The sequence below is a fragment of the Convolutriloba macropyga genome, chromosome 6 (genome assembly GCF_964194025.1).
Source record: "Convolutriloba macropyga chromosome 6, txConMacr16.3, whole genome shotgun sequence".
NCBI classification, from domain to species: Eukaryota; Metazoa; Xenacoelomorpha; order Acoela; family Convolutidae; genus Convolutriloba; species Convolutriloba macropyga.
Window position 1 is genome coordinate 28798630 of NC_134473.1, and position 21703 is coordinate 28820332.

Below are 21703 nucleotides of genomic sequence, written 5' to 3' on the forward strand. Positions count from 1 at the left end.
ACGAGGAAGTCCCTTCAAAAGTATCGAGACAACCATTTTTTCACTTATGGACTCATCGACTCCGGAAATGTTTAACTGCATGTCCTCGGCTCTAGTAATACAGTCTACTATGCTTTCGTTACTGTATTTTCTCAAATTTGTTAAATCAGATATTACTTTTTGTAAACGCGGCCTCTCAAAACCTTTAAACATCTTACACAACACGCTCCAGAATTCAAATCCTTTTCCCCTATCTGGTCGCAAAATAAAACTGACTTGTCGAGGCACTGAACAAGTTCATATCAAATGGCCATCTGTTTTTCGTCAAAAATTTCCTTTCCCTTTCTATCGGCCGCGTCAATTTGCTCCTGTGAGGGTCGTCCCCTTAGCGTAGGCATAAACTCCCTATATCCTACAATGACGTCAAGAATTTTATTCAACTTTAGAACATACATTCGTGCCTCAAACTGTTCGGAAAAATAGACAAAGTCTTCTTCTTTACCGCCAAAGAAAAACTTATCAATTGTTTTGCTATTCATGTTTAAAAGGGGAGCCATTTTTGTGTGTTTAAAAAAATTTTGAAAATAATTTAAAATTAAATCTATCCGTTACACTCTATCGAACAAACATCTCAAACCACTAAATTAAAGAACACCAAACAGGTCTTTCTTTATTCAGACCTCAACAAGTTTTCTTTTTTCCTTTCAACAAAACTAATTTTATCCTAATTTTAAAAGCAACACTATATTTTAGGTTTTGGAAAAACACGAAGTTATAAAGGTCTTTTAAAAGTTATAAACGTCTATTGACCACCAGACAGTCTTTATTTATGACACTTTTCGACCTTTACTTAAAACTTTTTAATAACAAAATCAGAGTCTGCAAAAGTAAAAATTTTTTAGAAAGCAGGCTTTTCAAAAGATAAATGAGAAATTCTGTCTACTTAGTATAAAAGATGACCCATTTTGTTTGAGAATGTAATATCCTTAACAAAGTTGGAATGGACATTGACCAATATAGCCACTGATTTCCCCACTGCCACTAAGCACGATGAGGACGGATCCTCCAGATAATTTCTCAAACACTAGCTTACACTCTTCTCTTACGCATGGGCCAACTTTCGCAAAATTGTTCAAGCAAGCTTTCTATGCATCATGTTTTATTATGTTGTTACTATGTTTAACCATATCGCAGGTTTTCATATGTTTCGAATGGTGTACACAATGTTACATGCCCTGCAGGGACTCTGACCAAAATCGCTTATACAATTTCAATCTGTTTTACAGATCGATTTACACCTTTTAAAAAACGGACTCTTTTAATTGACCTTTTAATTCTTGTTTCAACCGGCCGTTTTTTTTGTTAAACCACGAGTGGTTTTCAAACACCCGTAATCAAGCTTTGACGCGCGCTGGAATCTTTAACTTAATAAACTTCAAGCATAAAATTAATTCAATAAATCAACAGTTTCAAAGTTTGACCCTTTCTCTCTCTCAGTCTTCTCTCTCTCTCTCTCCCTTTTTCTTTCTGTCTTTTTCTCCCTCTTTTTCTCTCTCCTTTTCTTTCTCTGTCTTTGACACTCTTTTGACCAGGACACCCTCTCTTTCTCTGTCCCTCTTTGTCACTCTGTCCTTTTTGTCACTCTGTCAAACAGGCAGGCCACCCTTTCTCTTGTCTCGTCTCACTTGTCGGTTTTCTGGGCCCATAACCTATTGGTGAGGTTAGAGGGGCACGCAGAATACGCAGCTGTTTTGAATATCAATTTAGTGTTGTTTGATTATGGGTGGCAAATATACGCAGTAAATCAGCTTATATGAATAGTGTAAATTACCCGCCAAAGCTTGATCTGGATGTGTGAAATTAGCTCGAAGTTAGCGCATGTGCTTTCTCAATTTTAACTTTAGGATTCATGCTGAAACGAGTCACCAAAATTAGCATAATCTGGTGCATCAAAGGTAAGACTTTTAAGAATGAACTTCATAACTGTACTGTACTCTTTAAAAAAATCTCATGTCTTGCTTTTCGAGCGCTCTCTTTTCGATAGACATGAAACATGTTGCGAAAAGAACAAGCACAGAGAGCAAAGAGCTGAGAAAAAAACATCTGATATCAAAACACAAAAAAAACAAAGAAGTGAAATATGGACAATCAAACGCTAACATTGAGTTTTATACAAGTTATAACAAATAATTAAGATGCTAAAGGTAACTACATTTTTTGCAAGGAAAATTCAGCTTCAAATTTAATCTCAGGACTCAAATTAACAGGTTTTGCAGCATTTCCATTGTAGATCATCTTTTAAAAATAACGCAGAAAAACAAAACAGAAATGGCGTAATGGACCTGTGAGGGCATCCTTGACCACTCAGCCGCAAAATCCGTTAGACTTTGGCTTCCAGCAAAGGAATTTTATTAGTGTAAGTATGTATAATTTTGAGCAGCTATCTGAGTCATAATGTGCATGGCGCTCATGAAACCTTGCTTTAGAGCTCTTTGGAAATGTTTTATGGTCCACATAGCGTTGACAGTAAGCTTTTAGTTGCCTGGAAGAAGAGTGCCAACCTCAGACTGTTTTAACTTTCAGAAAATTATTGAAAACATTTCGCTGCAAAATTATTTAATCAAATTCTGCGATGATTATAGTTTTACTAGAACAAGCTTTACTCTAGCAAAAATTCGATTTCACTACGCATCTAGGTGCAACTATCCTCGTAAAATAGCTTTAGCGTTGATTCAACAAATGCATCGTCAGCATCTCAGGCCCAATCATTTTTTACTCTCAGGTTGGACCTCTAACCTGAATGAATAGAGAATCTTATTAACAGTAGTGCGACCTAGTATTCAGTGCATAAAAACTATTCAGAAGAAGATCAGTGAACTGATTGTCTCTGTTTACGAATAAAAAATAATTTTGATGCTCTATTGTTTTAAGAAGTACAAAAAAATCAGCAGCACAATTATTTCAGCTAAACAGATTCCTATTGAAATTGCGGACGAAAACTTTCGTGTTCTCGAGCGTCAAAGAAAATGCCGATGCATCTTTCCAGACTCCCTGATAGATCAATACTTGCAAAACAGAAATTTTAGGCATGTGCATTTACTAGTATTTGCCGCTGTCTTCCGCAATACAATAGGTTGATTTGTAGGAATGAATGAAATCCCAATTGGTAGATAATTCCACAAAATTACCTCTTACAACACACCTCGTCTCCTGAGAAAACTTGGCATCTGATAGATATTTAAAATATTGTATGAGGAATCTCACGCGAGCAAAGTGTAGGCCAATTGCACTTGCATACCCTGAAAACACTGAGAAAACATTAATTCCTATTTTAAAAATGTTATTTTGTACTTAGTGATGTCCAGAAATTAAAACGATGACTGCATGCACTCAAAGGGATCCCCAGAAGAATAATGCCTAGAGTTAACCTCAAATGATATTAAAGGTCATCAAAACTATCAGTGCCGACGATAATAACTATAAACGACCTCTAAAGAGCTCAATTGAACTGTTTATAACGCTCTGAATGTGAGCAAACATTGTCGCGTCATGCAGATGCTCGTTTGCAAAAAAAACTGGTGAAAAAGGATGGGAAGAGAATCTTAGATGATCAACTAGGCAGTGGCTGTGTTCGAGGTCTGAATACTTGTTTTTACTGTAAGTAACAGGAAAATGGACTGCAATGTAAAATGGCCCAGAGCAAGGGCAGGTTATTTTCAAGCTGTTGATTGGAGACCTTAAGTATATTGTTGCGCAGCAATCTGAGTCCTAATGTGCATGCGGCTCAAGATACCTTGCTTTAGAAATGTTTTTAGTTACCTGGATGAAGAGTATCACCCTCAAATTGTTTTAGCTTTTAGAAAAAAATTGCAGTCATTATAATCTCTCTGCACTTGCAGTTTAAACATTTCGCTGCCAAATGTTTTTCGAACGAAATTAAATCAAATCCCGCAATGACTTTAGCGAAACTAGAACAAGCTATAATCTAGCAAAAAAATTCGATTTAACCAGGCATCTAGTTGCAACTATCCTTGTAATTTAGGTTTAGCGTTGATTCAACAAATGCAGCGTCACCATCTCAGGCCCAATCACTTTTTATTCTCAGGTTGGACCTCTAACCTGATTGAATAGAGAATCTTATTAACAGTAGTGCGACCTAGTATTCAGTGTGTAAAAACTATTCACAAGAAACTCAGTGAACTGATTGTCTCTGTTTACGAATAATAAAAAATTTTGAAGCTCTTTTGTTTTAAGAAGAAAAAATCAGCAGCACAAATATTTCAGCTAAGTAGATGCCAATTGAAATTGCGGTTTAGGAAAATTAGGAGCTCTCAGTTCCTCTAAGATCTAACACGGACGAAAACTTTCGTGTTCTCGAGCGTCAAAGAAAATGCCGATGCATCTCTCCAGACTCCCTGATAGATCAATACTTGCAAAACAGAAATTTTAGGCATGTGCATTTACTAGTATTTGCCGCTGTCTTCCGCAATGCAATAGGTTGATTTGTAGGAATGAATGAAATCCCAATTGGTAGATAATTCCACAAAATTACCTCTTACAACACACCTCGTCTCCTGAGAAAACTTGGCATCTGATAGATATTTAAAATATTGTATGACGAATCTCACACTAGCAAAGTGTAGGCCAATTGCACTTGCATACCCTGAAAACACTGAGAAAACATTGATTCCTATTTTAAAAAAGTTATTTTGTACTTAGTGATGTCCAGAAATTAAAACGATGACTGCATGCGCTCAAAGGGATCCCCAGTAGAATAATGCCTACAGTTAACCTCAACTGATATTAGAGGTAATCAAAACTATCAGTGCAAATAATAATAACAACTATAAACGACCTCTGAAGAGCTTAATTGAACTGTTTGTAATACTCTGAATGTTAGCAAATATTGTCGTGTCATGCAGATGCTCATTTGCAAAAACAAACTGGTGAAAAAAGGATGGGAAGAGAATCTTAGATGATTAACTAGGCAGTGGCTGTGTTCGAGGTCTGAATACTCGTTTTCACTGTAAGTAACAGGAAAACGGACTGCAATGTAAAATGGCCCAGAGCAAGGGCAGGGTATTTTCAAGCTGTTGATTGGAGACCTTAAGTGTATTTTTGCGCAGCAATCTGAGTCCTAATGTGCATGCGGCTCAAGATACCTTGCTTTAGAAATGTTTTTAGTTACCTGGATGAAGAGTGTCACCCTCAAACTGTTTTAGCTTTTAGAAAAAAATTGCTGTCATTATAATCTCCGCACTTGCAGTGGAAACATTTCGCTTCCAAATGTTTTTCGAACAAAATTAGTTAATCAAATCCTGTAATGACTTTAGCAAAACTAGAACAAGCTATAATCTAGCAAAAAAATTTGATTTAACTAGGCATCTACTTGCAACTATCATTGTAATTTAGGGTTAGCGTTGATTCAACAAATGCAGCGTCACCAACTCAGGCCCAAACACTTTTTATTCTCAGGTTCGACCTCTAACCTGATTGAATAGAGAATCTTATTAACAGTAGTGCGACCTAGTACTCAGTGTGTAAAAACTATTCACAAGAAGATCAGTGAACTGATTGTCTCTGTTTACGAATAATAAATAATTTTGAAGCTCTTTTGTTTTAACAATTACAAAAAAATCAGCAGCACAAATATTTCAGCTAAGTAGATACTAATTGAAATTGCGGTTTAGGAAAATTAGGAGCTCTCAGTTCCTCTAAGATCTAACACGGACGAAAACTTTCAATTTCGCGAGCTTCGAAGAAAATGCCGATGCATCTCTCCAGGATTTCAGCTTCCCTGATAGATCAATACTTGCAAAACAGATATTTTAGGCATGTGTATTTACTATTATTTGCCGCTGTCTTCCGCAATACAGTAGGTTGATTTGTAGGAATTAATGAAATCCCAATTGGTAGATAATTCTACAAAATTACCTCTTACAACACACCTCGTCTCCTGAGAAAACTTGGCATCTGATAGATATTTAAAATATTGTATGAGGAATCTCACACGAGCAAAGTGTAGGCCAATTGCACTTGCATACCCTGAAAACACTGAGAAAACATTGATTCCTATTTTAAAAAAGTTATTTTGTACTTAGTGATGTCCAGAAATGAAAACGATGACTGCATGCGCTCAAAGGGATCCCCAGTAGAATAATGCCTACAGTTAACCTCAACTGATATTAGAGGTAATCAAAACTATCAGTGCAAATAATAATAACAACTATAAACGACCTCTGAAGAGCTTAATTGAACTGTTTGTAATACTCTGAATGTTAGCAAATATTGTCGTGTCATGCAGATGCTCATTTGCAAAAACAAACTGGTGAAAAAAGGATGGGAAGAGAATCTTAGATGATCAACTAGGCAGTGGCTGTGTTCGAGGTCTGAATACTCGTTTTTACTGTAAGTAACAGGAAAACGGACTGCAATGTAAAATGGCCCAGAGCAAGGGCAGGTTATTTTCAAGCTGTTGATTGGAGACCTTAAGTGTATTTTTGCGCAGCAATCTGAGTCCTAATGTGCATGCGGCTCAAGATACCTTGCTTTAGAAATGTTTTTAGTTACCTGGATGAAGAGTATCACCCTCAAACTGTTTTAACTTTTAGAAAAAAATTGCTGTCATTATAATCTCTGCACTTGCAGTGGAAACATTTCGCTTCCAAATGTTTTTCGAACAAAATTAGTTAATCAAATCCTGTAATGACTTTAGCGAAACTAGAACAAGCTATAATCTAGCAAAAAAATTTGATTTAACTAGGCATCTAGTTGCAACTATCATTGTAATTTAGGGTTAGCGTTGATTCAACAAATGCAGCGTCACCAACTCAGGCCCAAACACTTTTTATTCTCAGGTTCGACCTTTAACCTGATTGAATAGAGAATCTTATTAACAGTAGTGCGACCTAGTACTCAGTGTGTAAAAACTATTCACAAGAAGATCAGTGAACTGATTGTCTCTGTTTACGAATAATAAATAATTTTGAAGCTCTTTTGTTTTAACAAGTACAAAAAAATCAGCAGCACAAATATTTCAGCTAAGTAGATACCAATTGAAATTGCGGTTTAGGAAAATTAGGAGCTCTCAGTTCCTCTAAGATCTAACACGGACGAAAACTTTCAATTTCGCGAGCTTCGAAGAAAATGCCGATGCATCTCTCCAGGATTTCAGCTTCCCTGATAGATCAATACTTGCAAAACAGATATTTTAGGCATGTGTATTTACTATTATTTGCCGCTGTCTTCCGCAATACAGTAGGTTGATTTGTAGGAATTAATGAAATCCCAATTGGTAGATAATTCTACAAAATTACCTCTTACAACACACCTCGTCTCCTGAGAAAACTTGGCATCTGATAGATATTTAAAATATTGTATGAGGAATCTCACACGAGCAAAGTGTAGGCCAATTGCACTTGCATACCCTGAAAACACTGAGAAAACATTGATTCCTATTTTAAAAAAGTTATTTTGTACTTAGTGATGTCCAGAAATTAAAACGATGACTGCATGCGCTCAAGGGGATCCCCAGTAGAATACCTACAGTTAACCTCAACTTATATTAGAGGTCATCAAAACTATCAGTGCCAACGATAATAACAACTATAAACGACCTCTGAAGAGCTCAATTGAACTGTTTATAACGCTCTGAATGTCAGCAAACATTGTCGCGTCATGCAGATGCTCGTTTGCAAAAACAAACTGGTGAAAAAGGTTGGGAAGAGAATCTTAGATGATCAACTAGACAGTGGCTGTGTTCGAGGTCTGAATACTTGTTTTTACTGTAAGTATCAGGAAAACGGACTGCAATGTAAAATGGCCCAGAGCAAGGGCAGGTTATTTTCAAGCTGTTGATTGGAGACCTTAAGTGTATTTTTGCGCAGCAATCTGAGTCCTAATGTGCATGCGGCTCAAGATACCTTGCTTTAGAAATGTTTTTAGTTACCTGGATGAAGAGTATCACCCTCAAATTGTTTAAGCTTTTAGAAAAAAATTGCTGTCATTATAATCTCTCTGCACGTGCAGTGGAAACATTTCGCTGCCAAATGTTTTTTGAACTAAATTATTTAATCAAATCCTGCAATGACTTTAGCGAAACTAGAACAAGCTATAATCTAGCAAAAAACTTGATTTAACTAGGCATCTAGTTGCAACTATCATTGTAATTTAGGGTTAGCGTTGATTCAACAAATGCAGCGTCACCAACTCAGGCCCAAACACTTTTTATTCTCAGGTTCGACCTCTAACCTGATTGAATAGAGAATCTTATTAACAGTAGTGCGACCTAGTACTCAGTGTGTAAAAACTATTCACAAGAAGATCAGTGAACTGATTGTCTCTGTTTACGAATAATAAAAAATTTTGAAGCTCTTTTGTTTTAAGAAGAACAAAAAAATCAGCAGCACAAATATTTCAGCTAAGTATATGCCAATTGAAATTGCGGTTTATGAAAATTAGGAGCTCTCAGTTCCTCTAAGATCTAACACGGACGGAAACTTTCGTTTTCGCGAGCTTCGAAGCAAATGCCGATGCATCTCTCTGATAGATCAACACTTACAAAACAGATATTTTAGGCATGTGTATTTACTATTAATTGCCGCTGTCTTCCGCAATACAATAGGTTGATTCGTAAGAATGAATGAAATCCCAATTGGTAGATAATTCCACAAAATTACCTGATACAACACACCTCGTCTCTAGAGAAAACTTGGCATCTGATAGATTTTTAAAATATTGTATGAGGAATCTCACACGAGCAAAGTGTAGACCAATTTCACTTGCATACCCTGAAAACACTGAGAAAACATTGATTCCTATTTTTAAAAGTTATTTTGTACTTAGTGATGTCCGGAAATTAAAACGATGACAGCATGCGCTCAAAGGGATCCCCAGAAGAATAATGCTTAGAGTTAACCTCAAATGATATTAAAGGTCATCAAAACGATCAGTGCCGACGATAATAACAACTATAAACGACCTCTGAAGAGCTGAATTGGACTGTTTATAACGCTCTGAATGTGAGCAAACATTGTCGCGTCATGCAGATGCTCGTTTGCAAAAACAAACTGGTGAAAAAGGATGGGAAGAGAATCTTAGATGATCAATAAGGCAGTGGCTGTGTTCGAGGTCTGAATACTTGTTTTTATTGTAAGTAACAGGAAAACGGACTGCAATGTAAAATGGCCCAGAGCAAGGGCAGGTTATTTTCAAGCTGTTGATTGGAGACCTTAAGTGTATTTTTGTGCAGCAATCTGAGTCCTAATGTGCATGCGGCTCAAGATACCTTGCTTTAGAAATGTTTTTGGTTACCTGGATGAAGAGTATCACCCTCAAATTGTTTTAGCTTTTAGAAAAAAATTGCTGTCATTATAATCTCTCTGCACTTGCAGTGGAAACATTTCGCTGTCAAATGTTTTTCGAACAAAATTAGTTAATCAAATCCTGCAATGACTTTAGCGAAACTAGAACAAGCTATAATCTAGCAAAAAATTTGATTTAACCAGGCATCTAGTTGCAACTATCCTTGTAATTTAGGTTTAGCGTTGATTCAACAAATGCAGCTTCACCATCTCAGGCCCAAACACTTTTTATTCTCAGGTTCGACCTCTAACCTGATTGAATAGAGAATCTTATTAACAGTAGTGCGACCTAGTATTCAGTGTGTAAAAACTATTCACAAGAAGATCAGTGAAGTGATTGTCTCTGTTTACGAATAATAAATAATTTTGAAGCTCTTTTGTTTTAACAAGTACAAAAAAATCAGCACAAATATTTCAGCTAAGTAGATACCAATTGAAATTGCGGTTTAGGAAAATTAGGAGCTCTCAGTTCCTCTAAGATCTAACACGGACGAAAACTTTCAATTTCGCGAGCTTCGAAGAAAATGCCGATGCATCTCTCCAGGATTTCAGCTTCCCTGATAGATCAATACTTGCAAAACAGATATTTTAGGCCATGTGTATTTACTATTATTTGCCGCTGTCTTCCGCAATACAGTAGGTTGATTTGTAGGAATTAATGAAATCCCAATTGGTAGATAATTCCACAAAATTACCTCATACAACACACCTCGGCTCCTGAGAAAACTTGGCATCTGATAGATAAATAAAATATTGTATGAGGAATCTAACAAGAGCGAAGTGTAGGCCAAATGCACTTCCATACCCTGAAAACACAGAAAAAATTGATTGCTGTTTTAAAAAAAAGCTATTTTGTACTTAGTGATGTCCAGAAATTAAAACGATGACCGCAAGTGCTCAAGGTGATCCCCAGAAGAATAATGCCTAGAGTTAACCTCAAATGATATTAAAGGTCATCAAAACTATCAGTGCCGACGATAATAAAAACTATAAACGACCTCTGAAGAGCTTAATTGAACTGTTTGTAATACTCTGGATGTGAGCAAATTTTGTCTTGTCATGCAGATGCTCGTTTGCAAAAACAAACTGGTGAAAAAGGATGCGAAGAGAATCTTAGATGATCAACTAGGCAGTGGCTGTGTTCGAGCTGTAATAACTTGTTTTTAACAGTATTTTGTAAGTAACAGGAAAACGGACTGCAATGTAAAATGGCCCAGAGCAAGGGCAGGTTATTTTCAAGCTGTTGATTGGAGACCTTAAGTGTATTGTTGCGCAGCAATCTGAGTCCTAATGTGCATGCGGCTCAAGATACCTTGCTTTAGAAATGTTTTTAGTTACCTGGATGAAGAGTATCACCCTCAAATTGTTTTAGCTTTTAGAAAAAAAATTGCTGTCATTATAATCTCTCTGCACTTGCAGTGGAAACATTTCGTTGCCAATGTTTTTCGAACAAAATTAGTTAATCAAATCCTGCAATGACTTTACCGAAGCTAGAACAAGCTATAATCTAGCAAAAAAATTGATTTAACTAGGCATCTAGTTGCAACTATCCTCGTAATTTAGGTTTAGCGTTGATTCAACAAATGCAGCCTCACCATCACAGGCCCAAACACTTTTTATTCTCAGGTTCGACCTCTAACCTGATTGAATAGAGCATCTTATTAACAGTAGTGCGACCTAGTATTCAGTGTGTAAAAACTATTCACAAGAAGATCAGTGAACTGATTGTCTCTGTTTACGAATAATAAATAATTTTGAAGCTCTTTTGTTTTAACAAGTACAAAAAAATCAGCACAAATATTTCAGCTAAGTAGATACCAATTGAAATTGCGGTTTAGGAAAATTAGGAGCTCTCAGTTCCTCTAAGATCTAACACGGACGAAAACTTTCAATTTCGCGAGCTTCGAAGAAAATGCCGATGCATCTCTCCAGGATTTCAGCTTCCCTGATAGATCAATACTTGCAAAACAGATATTTTAGGCCATGTGTATTTACTATTATTTGCCGCTGTCTTCCGCAATACAGTAGGTTGATTTGTAGGAATTAATGAAATCCCAATTGGTAGATAATTCCACAAAATTACCTCATACAACACACCTCGGCTCCTGAGAAAACTTGGCATCTGATAGATAAATAAAATATTGTATGAGGAATCTAACAAGAGCGAAGTGTAGGCCAAATGCACTTCCATACCCTGAAAACACAGAAAAAATTGATTGCTGTTTTAAAAAAAAGCTATTTTGTACTTAGTGATGTCCAGAAATTAAAACGATGACCGCAAGTGCTCAAGGTGATCCCCAGAAGAATAATGCCTAGAGTTAACCTCAAATGATATTAAAGGTCATCAAAACTATCAGTGCCGACGATAATAAAAACTATAAACGAACTCTGAAGAGCTTAATTGAACTGTTTATAACACTGAATGTGACCAAATATTGTCGCGTCAAGCAGATGCTCGTTTGCAAAAACAAACTAGTGAAAAAGGATGCGAAGAGAATCTTAGATGATCAACTAGGCAGTGGCTGTGTTCGAGCTGTAATAACTTGTTTTTAACAGTATTTTGTAAGTAACAGGAAAACGGACTGCAATGTAAAATGGCCCAGAGCAAGGGCAGGTTATTTTCAAGCTGTTGATTGGAGACCTTAAGTGTATTGTTGCGCAGCAATCTGAGTCCTAATGTGCATGCGGCTCAAGATACCTTGCTTTAGAAATGTTTTTAGTTACCTGGATGAAGAGTATCACCCTCAAATTGTTTTAGCTTTTAGAAAAAAAATTGCTGTCATTATAATCTCTCTGCACTTGCAGTGGAAACATTTCGTTGCCAATGTTTTTCGAACAAAATTAGTTAATCAAATCCTGCAATGACTTTACCGAAGCTAGAACAAGCTATAATCTAGCAAAAAAATTGATTTAACTAGGCATCTAGTTGCAACTATCCTCGTAATTTAGGTTTAGCGTTGATTCAACAAATGCAGCCTCACCATCACAGGCCCAAACACTTTTTATTCTCAGGTTCGACCTCTAACCTGATTGAATAGAGAATCTTATTAACAGTAGTGCGACCTAGTATTCAGTGTGTAAAAACTATTCACAAGAAGATCAGTGAACTGATTGTCTCTGTTTACGAATAATAAATAATTTTGAAGCTCTTTTGTTTTAACAAGTACAAAAAAATCAGCAGCACAAATATTTCAGCTAAGTAGATACCAATTGAAATTGCGGTTTAGGAAAATTAGGAGCTCTCAGTTCCTCTAAGATACAACACGGACGAAAACTTTCGTTTTCGCGAGCTTCGAAGAAAATGCCGATGCATCTCTCCAGGATTTCAGCTTCCCTGATAGATCAATACTTGCAAAACAGATATTTTAGGCATGTGTATTTACTATTATTTGCCGCTGTCTTTCGCAATACAATAGGTTGATTTGTAGGAAATAATTAAATCCCAATTGGTAGATAATTCCACAAAATTACCTCATACAACACACCTCGGCTCCTGAGAAAACTTGGCATCTGATAGATAAATAAAATATTGTATGAGGAATCTCACAAGAGCGAAGTGTAGGCCAAATGCACTTCCATACCCTGAAAACACTGAGAAAAAATTGATTGCTGTTTTAAAGAAAGCTATTTTACTTAGTGATGTCCAGAAATTAAAACGATGACCGCAAGTGCTCAAAGTGATCCCCAGAAGAATAATGCCTAGAGTTAACCTCAAATGATATTAAAGGTCATCAAAACTATCAGTGCCGACGATAATAAAAACTATAAACGAACTCTGAAGAGCTTAATTGAACTGTTTATAACACTGAATGTGACCAAATACTGTCGCGTCATGCAGATAATCGTTTGCAAAAACAAACTAGTGAAAAAGGATGGGAAGAGAATCTTAGATGATCAACAAGGCATTGGCTTTGTTCGAGGTCTGAATACTTGTTTTTACTGTAAGTAACAGTAAAATTGACTGCAATGTGAGATGGCCCAGAGCAAGAGCATGTTATTTTCAAGCCGTTGATTGGAAACCTTAGGTGTATTTTTGCGCAGCAATCTGAGTCCTAATGTGCATGGGGCTCAAGATACCCTGCTTTAGAGCTGTTTAGAAATGTTTTATGTTCCACGTAGAAATGACAGATAGTTTTTAGTTACCTGGATGAAGAGCGACACCCTCAAATTGTTTTAGCTTTTGGAAAATTATTGCTGTCATTAGAATCTATCTGCACTTGCGGTGCAAAGATTTTGCTGCAAATTGTTTTTCGAACAAAATTATTTAATCAAATCCGGCAATGACTTTAGTGAAACTAGAACAAGCTATAATCTAGCAAAATTTTGATTTTAGTACGCATCCAGTTGCAATCATCCTCGTAATTTAGATTTGGCGTTGATTCAACAAGAGCAGCGTCAGTATTTCAGACCCCAATCATTTTTTATTCTCAAGTTGGACCTCTAACCTGAATGAATAGAATCTTATTAAATGGAGTGCGACCTTGTATTAAGTGCAAAAACTAACCAGTGAACTGATCGTCTCTATTTACAAAAAATAAATAATTTCGAAGTTCTATTGTTCTAAAAAGTACAAAAAAACCAGCAGCACAAATATTTCAGCTAACTAGATACCAATTGAAATTGCGGTTTAGGAAAACTAGGAGCTCTCAGTTCCTCTAAGATCTAACACGGACGAAAGTTTTCGTTTTCGCGAGCTCCACAGAAAATGCCGATGAATCTCTCCAGGATTTCAGCTTCCCTGATAGATCAATACTTGCAAAACAGATATTTTAGGCATGTGTATTTACTATTATTTACCGCTGTCTTCCGCAATACAATAGGTTGATTTGTAGGAATTAATGAAATCCCAATTGGTAGATAATTCCACGAAATTACCTCATACAACACACCTCGGCTCCTGAGAAAACTTGGCATCTGATAGATAAATAAAATATTGTATGAGGAATCTCACAAGAGCGAAGTGTAGGCCAAATGCACTTCCATACCCTGAAAACACTGAGAAAAAATTGATTGCTGTTTTAAAGAAAGCTATTTTACTTAGTGATGTCCAGAAATTAAAACGATGACCGCAAGTGCTCAAAGTGATCCCCAGAAGAATAATGCCTAGAGTTAACCTCAAATGATATTAAAGGTCATCAAAACTATCAGTGCCGACGATAATAAAAACTATAAACGAACTCTGAAGAGCTTAATTGAACTGTTTATAACACTGAATGTGACCAAATATTGTCGCGTCAAGCAGATGCTCGTTTGCAAAAACAAACTAGTGAAAAAGGATGGGAAGAGAATCTTAGATGATCAACAAGGCAGTGGCTTTGTTCGAGGTCTGAATACTTGTTTTTACTGTAAGTAACAGTAAAATTGACTGCAATGTGAGATGGCCCAGAGCAAGAGCATGTTATTTTCAAGCCGTTGATTGGAAACCTTAGGTGTATTTTTGCGCAGCAATCTGAGTCCTAATGTGCATGGGGCTCAAGATACCCTGCTTTAGAGCTGTTTAGAAATGTTTTATGTTCCACGTAGAAATGACAGATAGTTTTTAGTTACCTGGATGAAGAGCGACACCCTCAAATTAATTTAGCTTTTGGAAAATTATTGCTGTCATTAGAATCTATCTGCACTTGCGGTGCAAAGATTTTGCTGCAAATTGTTTTTCGAACAAAATTATTTAATCAAATCCGGCAATGACTTTAGTGAAACTAGAACAAGCTATAATCTAGCAAAATTTTGATTTTAGTACGCATCCAGTTGCAACCATCCTCGTAATTTAGATTTGGCGTTGATTCAACAAGAGCAGCGTTAGCATTTCAGGCCCAATCAAATTTTATTGTCAAGTTGGACTTCTAACCTGAATGAATAGAATCTTATTAAATGGTGTGCGACCTTGTATTAAGTGCAAAAACTAATCAGTAAACTGATCGTCTCTATTTACGAAAAATAAATAATTTTGGAGCTATATTGTTATAAGAACAAAAAAAAATCAGCACCACAATTAATTCAGATAAGTGGATTCCAATTGAAACTGCGATTTATGAAAGTTAGGCTGTCTCAGTTCCCCTAAGACATAACACGGACGAAAACTTTCGTGTTCTCGAGCTTCAAAGAAAAACGCCGATGCATATCTCTGGGATTTCAGATTCACTGATAGATCAATACTTGCAAAACAGAATTTTAAACATGTGTTTATAATAGTATTTGTCGTTGCCTTCCGCAATACAATATATTGACTCGTTGAAATGAATGAAATCCCAATTGGTAGATAATTCCACAAAATTACCTCTTACAACACATCTCGGCTCCTGAAAAAAATGGCTTCTGATAGATATTTAAAGTAATACATGATGAATTTCACACGAGCAAAGTTTAGGCCAACTGCACTTGCATACGCTGAGAACACTGAGAAAACATTGATTCCTATTATAAAAAAGCTATTTTGTACTTAGTGATGTCTATAAATTAAAACGATGACTAAATGTTGTGCTCAAAGGGATTCCCAGAAGAATAATGCCTAGAGTTAATCGCAACTGATCTTAGAGGTCACCAAAACTGTCAGTGCTGACGATAAAAACAACCAGAAACGACCTCTGAAGAGCTGAATTGAACTGTTTATAACGCTCTGAATGTGAGCAAACATTGTCGCGTCATGCAGATGCTCGTTTGCAAAAACAAACTGGTGAAAAAGGATGGGAAGAGAATCTTAGATGATCAACTAGGCAGTGGCTGTGTTCGAGGTCTAATAACTTGTTTTTAACAGTATTTTGTAAGCAACAGTAAAACGGACTGCAATGTAAGATGGCCCAGAGCAAGGGCATGTTATTTTCAAGCCATTGATTGGAGACCGTAATTATTTTTTGAGCAGCTATCTGAGTCTTAATGTGCATGGGGCTCAAACAACCTAACCTTAGAGCTGTTTAGAAATGTTTTATGTTCCGCGTAGCGATGACAGGAAGTTTTTTAGTTACCTGGATGAAGAGTGACACCTTCAAACTGTTTTAGCTTTTAGAAAATTATTGCTGTCACTATAATCTCTCTGCAGTTGCGGTGCAAACGTTTCGCTGCAAAAATTTTCAGCCAAATGTTGCGATAATTTTAGTTAATCTAGTATAAGCTATAATCTAGCAAAAATTCGATCTACGTGCAACTATCCTCGTATATTAGCTTTATCGTTGATTTAACAAATGCAGAGTCAGCATCTCAGGCCCAATCAAATTTTATTCTCAAGTTGGACTTCTAACCTGAATGAATAGAATCTTATTAAATGGAGTGCGACCGTGTATTAAGTGCAAAAACTAATCAGTGAACTGATCGTCTCTATTTACAAAAAATAAATAATTTCGAAGTTCTATTGTTCTAAAAAGTACAAAAAAACCAGCAGCACAAATACTTCAGCTAACTAGATACCAATTGATATTGCGGTTTAGGAAAACTAGGAGCTCTCAGTTCCTCTAAGATCTAACACGGACGAAAACTTTCGTTTTCGCGAGCTCCAAAGAAAATGCCGATGAATCTCTCCAGGATTTCAGCTTCCCTGAAAGATCAATACTTGCAAAACAGACATTTTAGACATGTGTATTTACTAGTTTTTGCCGCTGTCTTCGGCAATACAATAGGTCGATTCGTAGAAATTAGGCATTTTCAAAGAAAATGCCGATACATCTCTCCAGGGTTTCAGCTTCCCTGATAGATCAATACTTGCAAAACAGACATTTTAGGCATGTGTATTTACTAGTAGTTTCCGTTGTCTCCCGCAGTACAATAGGTTGATTCGTAGAAATTAATGAAATCCCAATCGGTAGATAATTCTACAAAATTACCTCTTACAACAGATCTCGGCTCCTGAGAAAATTTGGAATCTGATAGATGTTTAAAATATTGTATGAGGAACCTTACACGAGCAAAGTGTAGGCCAAATGCACTTGCATACCCTGAAAACACTGAGAAAACATTGATTCCTATCAAAAAAAGGCAATTTTGTGATTAGTGATGTCCATAAATTAAAACGATGACTGCATGTTGTGCTCAAAGGGATCCACTGAAGAATAATGCCTAGAGTTAACCTCAACTGATATTAGAGGTCATCAAAACTATCAGTGCTAATAACAATGACAACTATAAACGACCTCTGAAGAGCTTAATTGAACTGTTTGTAATAATCTGAATGTGAGCAAATATTGTCTTGTCATGCAGATTATCGTTTGCAAAAACAAACTGGTGAAAAAGGATGGGAAGAGAATCTTAGATGATCAACTAGGCAGTGGCTGTGTTCGAGGTCTGAATACTCCTTTTTACTGTAAGTAACAGTAAAATTAACTGCAAAGTGAGATGGCCCAGAGCAAGAGCATGTTATTTTCAAGCCGTTGATTAGAAACCTTAGGTGTATTTTTGCGCAGCAATCTGAGTCCTAATGTGCATGGGGCTCAAGATACCCTGCTTTAGAGCTGTTTAGAAATGTTTTATGTTCCACGTAGCGATGACAGATAGTTTTTAGTTACCTGGATGAAGAGCGACACCCTCAAATTGTTTTAGCTTTTGGAAAATTATTGCTGTCATTAGAATCTATCTGCACTTGCGGTGCAAAGATTTTGCTGCAAATTGTTTTTCGAACAAAATTATTTAATCAAATCCTGCAATGACTTTAGTGAAACTAGAACAAGCTATAACCTAGCAAAATTTTGATTTTTGGTACGCATCCAGGTGAAACCATCCTCGTAATTTAGCTTTGGCGTTGATTCAACAAGAGCAGCGTTAGCATTTCAGGCCCCAATCATTTTTTATTCTCAAGTGGGACCTCTAAAATGAATGAATAGAGAATCTTACTAAAAGGAGTGCGACCTTGTATTAACAGTGCACAAAAACTATTCACAACAAGTTCAGCGAACTTATTTTCTTTGTTTACGAATAAAAAACAATTTCGAAGATCGATTGCTTTGAGAAGTACAAAAAAAATTAGCAGCAAAATTAATTCAGCTAAGTAGATTCCAATTGAAATTGCGATTACAGAAAGTTAGTCGGTGTTAGTTCCCCAAAGATCTAACACGGACAGAAAACTTTTGTGTTCTCGAGCTTCAAAGAAAAAGCAGACGCATCCCTCCAGGATTTCAGATTCCCTGATCGATCAATACTTGCACAACAGAATTTTTAGGCATGTGCATGTACTAATGTTTCTCGCTGTTTTCCGCAATACAAAATGTTGATTCGTAGAAATGAACGAAACCCCAATTGGTAGATAATTCCACAAAATTACGTCCTACAAGACATCTCAGCTCCTGAGAAAACTTGGCATCTGATACATTTAAAATAAAGCATGAAGAATCTCACACGAGCAAAGTGTAGGCCAAATGCACTTGCATACCCTGAAAACAGAGATAAAATTGATTCCTATTAAAAAAGCTATTCTGTACTTAGTGAAGTCCATAAATGATGACTGCATGTTGTGCTCAGAGGGATCCCCAGAAAAATAATGCCTAGAGTTAACCTCAACTGATATTAGAGGTCATCAAAACTATCAGTGCTAATAACAATAACAACTATAAACGACCTCTGAAGAGCTTAATTGAACTGTTTGTAATACTCTGATTGTGAGCAAATATTGTCGTGTCATGCAGATGCTCGCTTGTAAAAACAAACTGGTGAAAAAGGATGCGAAGAGAATCTTAGATGATAAACTAGGAAGTGGCTGTGTTCGAGGTGTAATAACTTGCTTTTAAGTATTTTGTAATAAACATTAAAACGGACTGCAATGTGAGATGGCCCAGAGCAAGAGCATGTTATTTTCAAGCTGTTGATTGGAGTCCAGAGGTGTATTTTTGCGCAACAATCTGAGTCCTAATGTGCATGGGGCTCAATATACCCTGCTTTGGTGCTGTTTAGAAATGTTTTGTGTTCCGCGTAGCGATGACAGGAAATTTTTAGTTACCTGGATGAAGAGCGACACCCTCAAATTGATTTAGCTTTTGAAAAATTTTTGCTGTCATTAGAATCTATCTGCACTTGCGGTGCAAACATTTTGCTGCAAATTGTTTTTCGAACAAAATTATTTAATCAAATCCTGCAATGCTTTTAGTGAAACTAGAACAAGCTATAATCTAGCAAAATTTTGATTTTACAACGCATCTAGGTGCAGTTATCCTCGTAAATTAGCTTTGGCGTTGATTCAACGAGAGCAGCGTCAGTATTTCAGGCCCCAATCATTTTTTATTCTCAAGTTGGACCTCTAACATGAATGAATAGAGAATCTTATTAAAAGGAGTGCGACCTTGTATTAACAGTGCACAAAAACTATTCACAACAAGTTCAGCGAACTGCTTTTCTCTGTTTACAAATAATAAATAATTTCGAAGATCGATTGCTTTAAGAAGTAAAAAAAAAATCAGCAGCAAAATTAATTCAGTTAAGTAGATTCCAATTGAAAGTAGATTCCAATTGTTTGTAATACTCTGAATGTGAGCAAACTTTGTCGCGTCATGCAGATGCTCAATTGCAAAAACAAACTGGTGAAAAAAGATGGGAGGAGAATCTTAGATGATCAAATAGGCAGTGACTGTGTTCGAGGTCTAATAACTTGTTTTTAACAGTATTTTGTAAGCAACAGTAAAACGGACTGAAATGTAAGATGGCCCAGACCAAGGGCATGTTATTTTCAAGCCATTGATTGGAGACCTTAGGTGTATCTCTCCGATGACCGATGCACCTCTCTGATTGATCAACACTTACAAAACAGATATTTTAGGCATGTGTATTTACTATTATTTGCCGCTGTCTTCCGCAATACAATAGGTTGATTCGTAGAAATGAATGAAATCCCAATTGGTAGATAATTCCACAAAATTACCTCTTACAACACATCTCGGCTCCTGAAAAAAATGGCATCTGATAGATATTTAAAGTAATACATGATGAATTTCACACGAGCAAAGTTTAGGTCAACTGCACTGCATACCCTGAAAACACTGAGAAAAAATTGATTCCTATTATAAAAAAGCTATTTTGTACTTAGTGATGTCTATAAATTAAAACGATGACTAAATGTTGTGCTCAAAGGGATTCGCAGAAGAATAATGCCTAGAGTTAATCGCAACTGATCTTAGAGGTCATCAAAACTATCAGTGCTGACGATACTAACAATTATAAACGACCTCTGAAGAACTTAATTGAACTATTTATAATACTCTGAATGGGAGCACATATTATCGCGTCATGCAGATGCTCATTTGCAAAAACAATCTGGTGAAAAAAAGATGGGAAGAGAATCTTAGATGATCAACTACACAGTGGCTGTGTTGGAGGTCTAACACAGCCACTGTGTAGTGTTCGAGGTCTGCACACTGGCTGTGTACGTCTTGTTATTGTAAACAAGAAGTGCACAGCAGACCGCAATGTAAGAAGACCCAGAGTGAGGACATGTTATTTTCAAGCCGTTGGTTGGAGACTCTATCTTCCGAGATGTCGTTTTGTGTAATCTTGAACAGTTACACAATTTGTAATGAATTCACGGAAAAATAAGAAATGTCAAAAAATAATCATTGAATGCAATTGTCGGCAGAATTTGATTAAAGTCTATCTACAAATTAAATATTGAGCCATGTAAGGCCATCAAATTTTGCTGACAGGATTAGATAGACGTTCATATGTCCGACATTTATTTATTAATGTCGTTGTCAACAAACTTTTATTACCTAAAAGAGTACACAATTATTTCTGGTTTAGTTCTCATTAATCGCCATAGCTCAAAACCCACAATTAACCTTTACAAAATAGTCATCTAGGTGGCCTATCGAGGTAATTTTGTAACTAATCTGCAGCTAACTGTCGTTTCTTAGGGATTGCAATACGCTTTTCACTGCCAGCCAACAATTTCAAATCGACCGTCAATTGTTTTAGGCAACCAATTGACTATCAAAGGTCTACTATATATGTACGGTTTCTAGGATTAAAAGTCAGCAAAACTCGCATTATAGTTGATACCACCACAAAACAGGCGGACATGTATTTGACCATAATTAAGTTAACAAAGTTGTGTTTTATATCCTAAAAATTACTTCAACGCATTCCGAAACCGTTCAAACACAAGAAGGTTGATCAAATAGTTAATAACCACATATCAAATTATGAGTAAATAAAACAATTTTATACATGCGGATTATTCAATTTTACGATCCTAACAACCGCTATATTCTCAAAATGATACAAACGAGGTCTAAGATCAATCAACGCAGATCCGGCGACGCTACAAGGACAGGTCAAAATCATATATTCGTACTAAAATCTGACTTAGAAGCTGACAATATACAGCCTAGATGTGACTGAAACGTTGAGCGACCCTCCCGATGACAAATAGAGCGAAGAACATGAGCAATGTTTGC

General features: G+C 36.4%; 1 protein-coding gene across 1 annotated transcript in view; it reads right to left on the reverse strand.

The window, feature by feature from the left end:
* The window catches only part of LOC142341609 (alpha-ketoglutarate-dependent dioxygenase alkB homolog 7, mitochondrial-like), a 40263-nt gene that overhangs the window by 4218 nt on the left and 14342 nt on the right, over positions 1-21703 (reverse strand).